Source organism: Protopterus annectens, chromosome 3.part0 (genome assembly GCF_019279795.1).
Source record: "Protopterus annectens isolate FY-2018-M chromosome 3.part0, PAN1.0, whole genome shotgun sequence".
In the NCBI taxonomy this organism is placed as follows: Eukaryota; Metazoa; Chordata; order Ceratodontiformes; family Protopteridae; genus Protopterus; species Protopterus annectens.
In genome coordinates this window covers 1,702,926,900-1,702,942,155 of record NC_056731.1, presented here as the reverse complement: position 1 = coordinate 1,702,942,155, position 15,256 = coordinate 1,702,926,900, and positions in this window count along the sequence as shown.

The following is a 15,256-nucleotide window of genomic DNA, read 5'->3' as shown; positions in this document are numbered from 1 at the left end:
ATCCTTGTGGACAGGGCAAGGCAGGCAGGTGTGGTAGCTGGCACTGGCTTCTCACTAGCAATGTCACAAGGCTACTGTAACTCAGCCCTATTCTGCCTGATTTGGCAGTAACCTGGGATTTCAGGGGTACCACAGACGTTTGAAGGGTTTATGCTGTATAATATATTTATGCTGTCCCAGCATTGTTAAAAATGAGATACATAAGCAGTCTGCTTTATTATATAGAAATCATTTGGATTAAATAAGTAATTTTGCATTACACAGTGTACTGCACTTCAAAATAACATGTGAGGGAGGGATGGTATAGTTTATATTACAATGTTTTGGGAAAAGGAGTGTTTCAGGAAAGGAGGCTCAAAATTATACAACTCTGGTATGGCTGGGAGAGGACTGGATAGATCATAATAATTTATGTATACACTGTGGATGAGCCATAGATGAGGAAGGGTGATATTATATTCCAAAGTATGCTGGGCAAGAAACACAGACAGGGAAGACAGGGCCAGATACAGCACATGACAACCTAGGCAGTTCCCTAGGGGCTGGTGCTGAGAGAAGGGCTCATAAACTTCGGCTCCATTTTGACCTGTGGCATCTTTCATTTCTTCTCTTTCTTTTGGTCATATTTAAAGCCATTTGGGTTAAAATTTAGATCCAGTGATTTTGAGTTCCATTTTCTGGTAATTGCTTTTTTGTCAGCCACCATAATTAGACTTACCATGTCTAGGCAATTCTGATTCTGTATCATGGCTTAGAAAAATCATCTTCCTCATCAGACCAGTAAATAATGTATATAGCATCAGAGATAAAACAACTGGAATTCACATCTTTAGAAAAGGGTAGGAGCATACTGTATTGGAAAAAGTGGGAATTGTGGAAACAATGCATACAGGGGAGGAATTACGTTTAAAAGAAGGAAGGACTTAAATGAGCTATGTAATGTTTGACTGAAAATGATTGGGTAGATTATAAGCAATGTATAAAGTTTTTAACTGGGAATGTGTCAGTATGGTATGTTATATAAAATGCTTGCAACTAGGACTGTGTTGGTGTGGTTTGTTTTCATTTATATAAATGTATGACTGCTTATGTCATAAGTGATGGTTTAATAAAGATATTGCTTGTTTAAAAAAGGGGCAGGAAATGAGTAATTTATGTAATGTTGATTAGGTTATATGATATATAGCAATATATATGAAGTATAATGTTTATCAGTGTTAACTTGTTAATAGTTTGATTACTTTTGTATAACTGTAAATTTGTCTATGTCACAAGTGATAATTCAATAAAGGTGTTTAAAACTTACAAAAAATAAATTAGAGCCAATGAAAGAGAGAGAGAGAGACATCTTGAAGCTTGTTGTGGTCAAAACAGTCCATTAAGCAAACAGACCACCATTCTTGCCCAAGCTCGGTGTTTTTGAATTGCCGATAGTGCCAAGTGTTGTAGATGCTGCCATATGTAGTGTATGTGGCTCTGGTAAATAACTACTGTGCAGTGCAATGTTTTGTACGTGAGTGTCAAAGCATGGGTGCATGTGTGTGCATGTGGAGTGTGAGTGTATGCTTGTGCGATCACACTCTTTACAGAGCTTTATCAGGTAAGACATTTTGACATAGTCAGAGAATATCATTCATTAGCTGCTTGTAGTTCTTATGCAGAAAAACATATCAGTGCAAAACTGGCTGTTCTGTTAACTTTTTAATTAGTCTTGCCTGCCTCTCCTCTGAAAGTGTTTTTTCAGAAAGTTTCTTATTTTGCCTCAGTTTTCATATTTATTTTTATTTTCTCATAAACAGTTGAGGACTTTGCAGTAAGTTAATAATGCCAGATATTAATATTTATACCTTTTATTGTTCAGAAATGCATGTTGATGGAAAACCTCTTGTTCTGCTAATGTTTTAAGTGATTAGAGACATCTGCTAATCATTCGTCCCTTACTTTTGCAGATCATTTCTGATATTGCTTCATCTTTTTATTGTCCAATGTAAAACATTTTTTTCCTTATGGCAAATTGCTGAGGATTATAGTCAGTCAATAATGCCAGTAATTAGAGTTTAATAGTTCGTTTAGAATTTTAAGTGAATCAGATTGCCTCCTGTAGACAAAAAGTGAATGGTTTGATTTCCTTCAGCTCAATTTGCCTATGTTGTGACTGAGCAAGCAAATTAACCAGAAAGTACTCCCAAGTTATCCCCAAAAAAGGGACATTTTCCAGTTGATTTAGCCAGTTAACAAATAGATAAAATAATAAAAAATAAATAAAACATGTCCCTTTTGCCTTTTATGTCCCCCTGCTCTTCTATTATTTTTGGCATTATTCCAAATTATTGAACAAAGATGTTGAAGGGTATTCTGTTATGTTTTTTGACAAACTGTTGTGGATTGTAATTGCTAAATAATGATAAAGTCTCAGACATTGTATCCTTCATGCAATTCTTGCTGATGAAAAGCTTGTTATTGTCTCAGCTTAGTAAAGTAAATAAGGAGTTTGAGACAGTATGGTAATTTACTGTGTCGACACCTTTGTTTTCCTCTCGCCTACGTTTTCTGCTTTTCTGCACATGTGCCTGAACCAATCTATTCTGTTCTTTTTGACCTTCTCTGCAAATGGAACTACTTTGGCTTCTGCTCTGATGTCCTCATTGCTTTGTCTATCCCGCACTGTGCATCCTACCACCCACCTCAGGCACTTCTTCTCCATTACCTCTAGCTTCCTCAACTGGTCTGCCTTTACTGCCTAGGTTCAGGATAGGAGTTGGATACCTCTGCACTGCCCACATTTGTGGATGTCTCCTTTGTTCTTGTACACTGGATCTAGTATCCTTATTCTCCAGTCACCTGGGATACACATTTCTCTCCATTCTGCTGTGAGTACCCTCAGGAGCCATTTTTCCCATCTCACCCAACATCTTGGTCATATCCTCTGTGATCTCATCTTAGCCTGCTGCTTTCATTGACTTCATTTTCCTTAGTGCTGTTCTTGCTTCTTTCAGGGTGGGCTCCTCTTCTCTCATCATTGGCTGTGTTAGGGGCAGTACAGTTTCTGTATGGTTTTCTTCATTCAGAAGTTGCTGGAAGTGCTCCTTCCATCTGCCTTTAGGTGTAGTGGACTGGTGAGCAGGTTGTTGGTGGAATCCCTTATGTAGGGTATCTGACTATCTTCTTTATCTTGTTGTCTTTGCCTTGCAACCTGATACAATTTCTTTGCAACACCTACCAAGTCACTTACCAAAAGCTGGCAGAGTACCTCTGATGCCTTGTTCTATCTCCCACCTTTTCCTGCACTCCTTCTTTGTTATGACTTCCTGGACTTATGCATTCCACCACCAGCTTTAATTATGCACATTATTTCCACACCTGACTCAGACACATATCTGTTCTGTAGTCCTCGCACATGTTGTTTTGAAGTGCTACTATTCTTCTTCATCTCCACTTGTTTCATCTTCATCTGAGGTACTAGAGGTGTGAGTATTTCCCTGAAATCCTGTGCTTCTCTTCAATCAACTTCCAGGTCTTCAGCTTGGTCTCTATTAACCTTAGAGCCTTATCTGACCACAGCTTGCAGGTGACTGTGGCAACCAGTTGTTTATGTTATGGTCTACATATGGAAACACCATACATGGCTAAATGTCATTCTTATCAAATGTATTCAGTGATGGGTAAATTCACTGAACAGAACACAATTTAAAAAAATGGGTGGGAAACTGGTGTTTTTTTGACATCACTGAATACCTGATATCTACTCTATATATATATATATATATATATATATATATATATATCTATATATATATATATATATATATATATTGCTGTCCTACTTTACTTACAAATTGTTACTTATTAAAATTCTGCTGTGATATTTTTCTTTGTCTGTATGTGCAGCTGTTTCCTGCATTGAGAATGAAGCATTGTAATTTCGTTCATCTACACTGCTGTGTAGTTCTGAATGACAATAAAGTTTTCTATGAGTTTGACTTTGATATTGATATATATATATATATATATATATATATATATATGTGTGTGTGTATATATAAATATTTGTGCTTGCATGTAATGTCATATCTTTTGCAACATTAGCTAACGGTGACACACATAATTGCTGAATACATTGCTGTTTTAACATACATATTGACATTGATGCAGTTCATGACAAATTTTAGTAAAGAAAATACATGTACTTCCATTAACCAAGTAAACTCTTAACATATTGGTAGTAAACAAAGACATATAGAGGTAAACACATTTCAGAAGCATATAAACATGTAATTTTGTTTAGGCTTTGTAACAAAAATGTTCACACTTTCAAGAGCAAACACAAAACATTTCAGTCTTTTCATCAGTTCAAAACAATGTACACTTTTTCAAAGCTAAATGAAACCATACTCACGTTTTTCATTTTAAAGAAGTATGGATAGCTTTTACCAGTTTCTTAACTTGTACTTCGTCCTATCTTCCTGGTGATTTGACTTGGCTTGGGAAGAAGAGAGTTTATGAAGATTCACTCTTGTTAGGCTCCCTGGACTATGTCAACCCCCTACTGATTCTCTGTCGTTAGGTCCCCTAGCCCCAATTCACAGTCTGACCTTAGTACATTCTGTCTCTATGTCCATCCAAGACTGGCCTTGGTCCTCTTGTGAGAAATCATCTCAGTTCTCTTCTCAGCTCCCTGTACTGCTATGGAAATCTTCTGCTTTAAATGGAGACTTGCTCCTCCTCTGTATTCTGGAACAACAGGAACTTCTTCTAACTCTAAATACTTGTTATTGCAATTTCATCTACACAGTCTGATGACATAAGCCATTCCTCTAGTGGTTACTACATCACATAACCCCACCCCGGCTCAGACCTGGTGGTATGAGTGATACTAGGCTGCCCAACATGTAGACCTCATAGTTTCCATACCATAGAGGTATCTTCCTCCTACTCGAAGCAGTCTTCAGCAAACTAGACAACATGGGAACAGGAATAACATCAAAATTCCTTCTCATTTTATAAATTCCTGTTAGAATCCATATTGTCTTTTTTTCCTGTTTGTTTTTTGAATATGATCTCTCTGGTAATATAATAATCTAAAGCTGATTTTCATCAGCATAACCTGAATTTGTAGAAATAAAGTCAATAACAATGAATGAAAGTTACTCGCCTGACCTTGATAGCACGTCTCCATTTTTAGGTCAAACTACAGATCACAGGGGAGCAGATTCAGAAAACCTTATGCCTCCTTAGAAGAGGACGTAGATGTTACACAAAAGGCAAGGTAATAGATCTCAGTTCTAAAAATGGGGATCAGTATGTGCAAGCAACATGTGATTCATAAACCAGCCGTGCAGTGCTGAACTGCAGGGTAGGAATCCTTTTGGCTGAACACAGTTCAATGATATATTCAGTTTATCACTACTGTTTAACACAGTTTAAGAACAGAAGACTGTCTATTGTGTTATTTTCATTGGCTGTGCATTTAGAAAATCTTCCAGCCCACAAGCGAGTACACACATATTCTATAGTTTTGATCAATTCTGCCAGCTATAAAAGCAATCGATACTATGAACATTTGGTTATATGGAATCTATCCATGTATGTATGTAAAATATACTGTGTATATCTATATATATATATATATATATATATATATATATATATATATATATATATATAAAATGTGTGCATGTATGTATGTATATATATATATATATATATATATATATATATATCTATATATATATCTATATATATATATATATATATATATATATATATATGTATATATTTATATATATGGGTTCACTTTATAACATCGAAATATTGAAATGTCTCGAATTTCAGTATCTCGAAGCTATAAAGTTGAATGTTTGAAATAGCGAACATTCATAATCGCGAATTTCACATATGTCGAATATATGTCAAATTTGCGGTTATGAAGTTGCTCTACATAATGTCCGGGTTTGTGTTTTGGTGGTGCGCGGTGCCGTGTGTGGATGTAGGTGTTATGTCAGGTAAGTGAGTGTTTTGTAAGGGTTTTGAGTGGGAGTTAGAGTGTGTGTGAGGGGTTGGAGAATATGCGTGTGTGAGTGAGCTTTTGTGTTGTGTTTGTGCGATCTCGGAGTTAGTATATATAAGTAGGGGGGTGTGGGGGGTGCAGCCCCCCTGCTTATGTGTGTGTGAGTTGTGTATGTGTGTTTTATTTTGTTTATGTTGTGATGTGGGTGTTGTGTTGTATGTTTAGTGTAGTGTGTGCGGTGTTTTCGGTTATGTGGTTTTGCGTTTTTTGTTTGTCGGTGTTTTGTGGATTCAGTTTTATAGTCTCGAGATACTGAAATTCGATATTTCAGCATTTCGAGGTTATAAAGTGAATCCATATATATGTATATATATATATACACACACATACACACACACACACATGGATCTAGGACTATTGAACGAAAGTTCCATAGTCCGAATCCACAATACCCGAACGCACTTTAATGAAAGTGCTTTCACCGAAAAAGCACTTTCATTAAAGTCCGTTCAAAAAAAAAAAAAACTAAATCTTCTTTTATGCTGGTGGGCAAGCCGAGGTCGCACTACAGTGGGGAAAAGGGAATTCTCCCTTAACCGCACCGTAGTGTGACCAGCACAACCAGCATACATAACTGAAAGTGCTGCTTCAGTAAACATCACTTTTGGTTATGTATGTTCAGTGATTTCTGCTTTGGCAGAAAGTGCCGTCGGGGATCTGTACACTGTATAAATTCTGTTTTGGTCAGATACTAGTATCCAGTCAAGAACTGAGCCATGGTCTTTATTTCTGTTTGGTCTAGTAGTGTCTGTTATTACCTGTGTAAAGTTAGAGGTTAATATTAGATGATGGGGATCGATTGGATAAATCTAGCCAATTAATGTTTGGATAATTGTCTCGTTATTAATACTGCTTGATATCCAGGTGAGAATATCGTCCAGAAGAGGAATATTGTTCCCTGGGGGATATGTAGGCCTATGATGCAGAGATACCTAGAACTGTTCAGTTTCAGAAGTGATATGAGTATCTCAGCTGTAGAGAATTGAGGGATTTGGTTGGAAAATGGAACAATGGTGAGAGTTTACGAAAGAAAGTAGCAATGCCTCCTGCTTTTTTCTGGGGTCTGTCGGGCCCTAGACAGGCATATCCTTGGGGGAGAAATTTTGAATCCTTAATGTATGGTTTCAGACAAGTTTTGGTTATAGCTAATATATCTGGTTTGTTAATGGATATCCAGGCATGGAATTCTGGTATTTTGTTTCTGATACTTTGGAGACTGATTGTAGTGAAATTTAGTGATTTGTGGCCTAGGAAGGTTAGCATTTAGAGGGGTGGGACCTGGGTTTGGGTGGATGTCTCCACATAGGAATATGTTAGCTTGTTTATAAAGGTAGGAGTGAGGTAGAAGGTTTCTTTTTAAGTGGCTAGAGACAGATGTGTAGTTCTAAGTAAGTTTTTTGATGGGAAGTATTTGTAATCTGGTTTGTAAACATACAGGTTCATAGGTTCATAGGTAGGTACTAGGCTATCAGCCCAAGGACCTACGTAAGCCTAGTCAGCAAGGTACCATAGCTTACGCCACCCAAGAAAGTTATTTTCCTGTGCCACTGTACTGCAGAGACACAAAAGTGATCCCCAGGGTGTATTTCCTATTTCCCATCCACTCATCAAGATTTTTCTTGAAGAGTGCTAATGAAGAACTTTGCTTGACATAGATGGGTAGCTTGTTCCAGAGTATAGGAAGTCTCTGGGACAGGAATCTATCCCTCCAGCATGTCCTGTTTATTGTGGTGACAAGGTTTAGGTCCCTAGAGCATGTAGCTTGGAGGGATCGGGATTTCTTTAGGGGTAGCATGTCCAACAGCTCTGGGTTTGACATAGCTTTATATGTTAGGCAGAGATCACCTTGGAGTAGGTGATATGCTATGGAGTAAAGCTGGAGTTTTTTTAGGCGGTCAGTGTAGGGCATTTGTTTGAGGCCAGTAATCCTGTTTGTGAGGTACTTCTGTGGCCTTTCCAACTGCTGCAGATGTCTTGTGAGGTACATTCCAAAAGGGGCATTGTACTCTATAATGGGTCTAATGAGTGACGAGTAGAGGGAAACAATGACCTCTTTTTTCCTGGATGAGAACTCTTTTATGATGAGGTGTGCCACGTAGAAGGACTTCCTGACTACTGTGGTGCTGTGACTATCAAAGGAGAGACTATTGTGCACCTGGGTCCCAAGGTTTGTTATCACGCATTCGGTGTTAAGTAGATTGCTGCCTATGTGGTAGTTCATGGGTACAGAGTTTTTACCAAAGGGGATGACACTGCACTTTTTGGCATTGAGCTTGAGGCCATGGCTCTGACACCAGGCATCTGTCTCAGTGAGGCCCTTCTGTAGGATGTCCACATCATATGTCAAGTGAATACAGGATGGGTCTATTTCTCAGTAACTAGGGGGAAGTGAGGATTGCATGATAGTTATAGATGTGATTTTTTCAGGTGTAATAGCTGTCTTTCTTATCAAATACATTCTTTGATGGATGAACTCATCAAACCTATCACAATTCGAAAAGACTGAGTGGGAGACTGGTATTTTTCTGAGCCTGCTGAATACCTGAGATAGTGGAAAATGTCCTGTTTTTCTACTATTGTGCAATCTTGTTGTTGGTTTATTTATGTTATCAGAGGTGTGGGGGATGCAGGGGATTTGCATCCTTGCTAAGATACTTTTGTTTTAGTGGAATGAATATCACAGACTTTGATAAAGCACTTTTGTTTTGGTAGGATGAACATCACAAACTTTGATTTTGGTACTGTGTTTTATGTGAAATGTTGAAGTGTGTCAGGCTAAATTTAAGTAACAAATATTTCACAACTGCTTCCATTAAGCAAGTAAACTGTTTAACATATTGGTTGTAAACAAAATTGTGTGTAGGTAAACATTTCAGAACTATATAAACTTGTAATTTTGTTTATTTAGATTTTGCAGCAAAAACTTCCTCACTTTCAAGTTGTTGTTGTTGTTGTTTGTCTTTTGGCTTTTCCAGGTTAGGGGTTGCCACAGCGGAACTCCGGTCCACTAATGATTGGCAGTAGATGTTTATGGTGCCGAGTTGCCAGCCCGATGTCCAACCTTCAGCGAAGGCACGCCCATTCACGCATGTCTTTCGGAGGCCAGTCGACCGCAGGGAGGACATGCAGACTCCACACAGAAGGCACTCCAGCTGAGAATCGAATGACTAAGCGCTTTCATCTTCCCATACATCAGGCATCATCAGAGTCTTGTTGTTTGGATTTTTAAAGTATTAAACAGTGCAATGCTTTGGATAGTGGTTTGTGATTGTTTTTTTTTATTTTCTTGTTAATTTTTGATTGACTTTAACAATTGGCTTAGCTTCTGGTGTCATTCCAGGGGGATCCAGTATCTGTTAGCCTGGGAAGACAATGTTGACAGACCATGTTGCTTTGCCAAAGATGTTCTTCACTTGTCTCCTCTAGGCTTTTGGATATTGGCAACAGTGCTTGCCTTCCCCATAGTGCCTTTTTTTGGCAATGTCTAAACAACCGAATTTCTGATGTAAAAAAATCTACTCAAGACAAACTCAAGGTGATGCTGCTTAATGCTAAGAGTGTAAACAGGAAACTGCACTCCCTGGAAGCACTCCTTACCTTGGAAGATGCTGGCATCTGTTCAATCACTGACACATAGTTCAAGGTCACAGAGACCATGCTGGCCATGCAAGACTGCAATGCCTTTCCACACATTCAGACTCCAGAACGAGTGTGAAAAAACAAAAGCAAAAGTATTTCCATCTTCAGTAAAGCCAATTACACCTTGAGACTGGTTAAATAGTATGACTTTCTTGAACTATCCCAGATCCAACTAACTATGGGTAAAACACCCTAATACATCATCACAAGCTTCAGGTCCCCCAGAGTGAACCAAGAGAAGCACATCATCTAGCCAGACTTACTAGAGTCACTCACTATACAGCTTTGGTCATGGGAGATTTCAACTATCCTTCCTTCAATTGGGTGACATACACAAACACAAACATGCTCATCCTGGGGTTCCTGAACTGTGTCAGTACAAATGCCCTGGAACAGCTAGTCTGCACTCTCAAAAGGGGCTCAAATGTCCTAGACTTAGTACTCACAAACATGGGGAGGGGTCACTGCATTACACATTACTGTGTTGCCGTCGCTGGTAAGGTCAGACCATAAATCTGTCTCATTTGAAGTAACGATCAGACCTGACACCCCCACAAGAGCAAAAAACTGAAACATTTCTCCAAAACAAACTACAGCCTACTAGGAGATGATATAAAACATTTCAAACCCTTTGCTAACACAGCCAACAATCATCTGTAACAATCACATTCATTATATTGCAAAAATTGTCCCACTCATCACCCAACTACATGCATAAGATGCTGCACCCTCTTGCTTATTACTGCAATTAATAGAGATAAACATAAAAGAGCAACATTTGCATACAAAATGCATAAAGGACCCTGAACTTAAGTAAGTACCATTTCATAATGCCATTTTATCTTGATATTACTATCACATTAGGCAGTAAATTACTTATGAAACCGCAGACTTTTTGAAGTTAGACAAAATAATAGAAATGTTGGTGGAAATTAATATGAAACCATTCAAAATGAGGTAAGATTTTTATTTTTAATAAACATCTTTATTAAATTATCACATATGACATAGTGAATCTTACATTTATATAAATGAAAAACAAACAAAATTATGTAACTTTAGTTGCAAACATTATACATCACAGACACCATTGAAACAACTCTAGCTGTAAACATTATACATCACTTACAATCTAGCCAGTCATTGTCAGTTAAGCATTATATGGCTTATTCAAATCCTGCCTCTTAAACCTTATTCCTTCTTTGCATATATTGTTCTCACAATTCCCATTTTTTCTATGTAGTTTGCTCCTTCCCTTTTCTAAAGATCCCACTTCCAGTTGTTTTATCTCTGTTACTATATTTACTACTTCTAGTAATGTTGGTCTAGACTTTGATTTCCATTTTCTAGTAATTGCTTTTTTAGCAGCCATCATAATTAGACCCATTAAGGCTTTACTATGTCTAGGCAATTCTTATTCTGTATCATAGGTCAAAAAAATGATCTCCTCAGTCAGTCCAATCCACTCACCCAGCATCTGTGACAGAGCGGTCTGTCTGCAGGGAATCCTTAAAGTCTGCCAGCTCATTACACTCCCAAAAAATATGTTCTCCGCCACTTCTTTTTTGCCCGTCACATCTCCAACATTTGCTATCCACCTCAGGAAAAATTCTTTGGTGTCTACTTGAGGTATAAAAATATCTATACAGACACTTGCAGGCAAAGATCCTAAATCTTCCAGACTGTGTTGCATATTTGGGAGATATACATATATCCCCCATTGTCTCTTCATGAGTTGCTTATCCAGACTCTCTTTCCAATCCTTTCTAAGCTCCTTTGATTGATTCGTATAATTATAATTGTAATATCCCATATGCTTTACTTTTTTAATGGCAGTTTCTGTTCTAGATTTTATTAAAAACTCTACTAGTGCTGGTCTTTCATTTAGGACCCCCCCCCCCCCCATTTCTTTCCCTTTGCCTATACTCTGATATCAATCCTTGATAGGGAAGGCAAACTCTAACCTTCAGTCCAAATAAATTCTTGGCCTCGTCCCATTCTATTACCTTTCCCTTTCTAGTTATTTGCTCCCAATACCTTGGTTCCTTTGTCAGTTTTTACCAATAAATTCCAGCCCCCCCTTGCCTATAATCTGTATCCCTAACCACAGTCATACCTATTGGCAGAGTCTCTTTTCTCCATTCTCATGCTGGTTTAGTTCTTAGAATACTCTCTGCTATTTTATGAATATAATACTATGTATGATTTTTGTTGTTCTCCTTAAGAGTCCGCATCCAAAATCCCAATCTCTCCTTATTTCTTGAGCTTCCTCCTTGTATCATCAGCATTCCTTTCCACTTTGAATTATAGTTTTCTGCTTGTGCTATGTATAAGAGCCTTAGCTGTGTTGCTCTAAAATATTTCCTCAAATTGGGTAATCTTGGTCCACCTTGTTCTATTGGAAGAATCAGCTTGTCACACTGGACCCTTGCTGTCTTCCCTTCCCAGGTAAAATCCTTCAACGCTTTTTTAATTGCTATACACAGCTTTTCCTCTGGCTGATAAAAATATACCTGACCTGTGTATAAGACAAAAGGGACTAAAAACATTTTAACTGCTTATATCTTAGCGTCCATATCCATATAACAAAGCTTCCAGTTTCTCAGTTTTTGTATTATCTTCTGCCTAGTCTCTTCCCACATTTCCTTAGCTGCCACAACAGTGTAATTTCTAATCCATACTCCTAAATACTTTATTTTATTATGTTCCCATAAATATGGATATTGTTGGATCAATTCATGTGTGGGTACATAATTTACCGCTATTGCCTTTGTTTTAGCTTTATTAATTTTGTATCCCGCAATGATCTGAAACTATCTTAAAATATTCCACAACACTATAATGTCCCTTTCTGGTGTTGTTAAGTATAAAATAATATCATCTGCAAATCATCTGTCAGCTTTTCCTAACTACCATGCCAATTATATCCTTGAATTTCTGAGTCCCTTATTTTCTTTGCCAATGGTTCTAAATATAATGCAAACAACAAAGGGGAATGTGGACAACCCTGCCTGGTTCCTCTACTAAAGCAGAACTTATCAGAGAGGACCCCACCTACCTTAATTTTTGTCTCTGATCCCTCATATATGCTCCTAATCGACCTTATAATTGTATCAGGGAAAGCAAATGCTTCCATTGCCTTGCTCATGAAATCCCAGTCTACTCTGTCAAATGCTTTCTCTGCATCAAGACACACCAAAAAAGTGGTATTTTCTTACATTCTTCTTCTGTCTGGATCATCAGTGTTCTGTTAATATTGTCAAATGTTTGCCTCCCCTCCACAAAATCACACCTATCCATATGTATCAGTTTTGGTATCACTTTTGCCATTCTTTTAGCCATTATAGATATAAATATTTTATAATCATGGTTTAGTATTGAAATGGGCCTGTACAAAGCTGGATCTGATGGATCTTTACCCTCTTTAGGTATTACCATTACCACCACCTTCTTCCAGGATGCTGGTACTTTTCCTCTTCTTAAAATACTGTTAAACAAAACCTTACACATCTTTATCAGTTTTTTCCCTCCTAACTTCCAAACTTCCACAGGAATACCATCTATTCCTGGAGACTTTCCAGTAGATGGGTTATACATAGCCATTTTTATCTCATCTTTTTGTACCCTGTTAGCAATTGAGCCTCATCTGCATCTAACCTTGACATATTTAATGCTTCCATAAACGTTTCCATTTGTATCCTTTCTTATCATATTTCTCTGCCTTATACAGACTTTCATAGAATTTCTGAAATATTTCTAATACTTTTACATGATTTCTGGTTATCTTCCTTGTTATAGGCTCCCTACGCATGGTGACAGCCATTTCTACTTTCTGTTGCTGCATCATGCTAACATTTTTTTTGCTCTAGAGTTATCAAAAATAGTTTCTTAACAGCAATCATTTTAAAATGCATGCATATTATTGAGGTAATCCCTTACTTCTTGTTTAGCATTCTGCAGTTGCTCCTTTTCTTGTTCTGAGAGATTTCCCCCTATTTTGCAATACTTTAACATTTGTCAGTCCCTCTAAATAATTCTTGTTACTTCTTAACCATATCTCCCTTTCCTTTATTTCCACCCTAGTTTTAAACTCCACTTTAATTTTATTCCACACCCTAGCTAGATTTTCAGAAGAAAATTGTATTTTCTCTAGTAGCTCCTGAATGAATTCCAATGCCCATTCCTTAAATTCCTCTCTTTTCAACCAATATGTGGGAAAGCACCAGTGTCTCATTTTTATTTTATTACCTTGCATTTTATTTTAGTTATTATTGGTTATTATTAATATTGATCTGAAATAGTTATTGGGTATGTTTCAAGACTTTCAATTAAATGCACATGTTCCTATGAGATATAAAATCTATGTAGCATAGCTCCAGTTTTTGTATCTAAGTGAATAATATGTAAATTCACTCCAAACTGTTACTGAATTCACATCTTCCATGCCAAACATTTTCATAAATTTCTTCAAAAGCTACCCTCCTTTGTTCTATTTTTTCCCTTCTAGGCCCCCAGACACATCTTCACTGTTGCAATCCAAATTCCAGTCTCCAGCTGTAAATAATATTCTTTGCTGAAAGCTGATTATTTCTCCCAGAATTTTCTTAACCTCCATTATAGCAGTTTTAGGTGGAATGTAAATGCATACTAGTATAATCCTCCTCCCTAGCTAGTAGTGCCTTAATACTATGCATCTTCCTTTATTATCTTTTTTTCCCTATTCTATCACTATTGGAGCTCATCTTGCAATTAATATAAGTACTTCTCTTTTCCTTTGCCCCAGATATTCCACTGAATGACCATCCTAAAAACCTTTCTTTATCAAATTCACTTGTTCAGTTATTTCCAGGTGTGTCTCCTGTAGCATAGCTATTTGTACTATGTGTTTTAATATAGTTCACCACTCTTTCTTTTTTATATTTATCTGTAAGACAATTCAGATTGACAGATATTACAGAAAGCATAATTTTCTTATATAGTTATTATTATCACCTTTTATGTATAACTGTTTTTTGTTAAAAGTTTAGTTCCAACTTTTATGTTACATGCATATATTATTCAGCAGGTTGGTGTTTCATACAGTTGTTTCTTGTCATATCCATTTGTGTGTATGCCACATCTTACATAATGTTTTGCTTTTTTTTGAAAGCCTCAAAAAGAACAAACAACCCCCCCCAACCCCCCTAAACTTATTAACTTAATAAAATACACAATTATGTACATATTCAAATATTGAATTTTTTGCTTCCTAATAAGAACAAAAGTTCTAAGTTGGTAGCCATGCAGAGAAGCTAGCATTAACCAAAAATATGGGTTAGTCATGCTAAGTTGCATGGTACAGCTTGTGGTATTATTAAGTGCTATTTGATGTTTTCTATCTTTATATCTCTCTCAGCTGAGAAAACACTTAAACGCTTTCAGGAAACACTTTCTCCAAGCCATTTCTCTTTATCAAATTGTCTTCTAGTGACATGTCAGACACAAAACTGCTAAGGGTACCTTGTTTACCAGAAAAAAGCCTTAAAATATTCAATATTATTTTTCATTTAT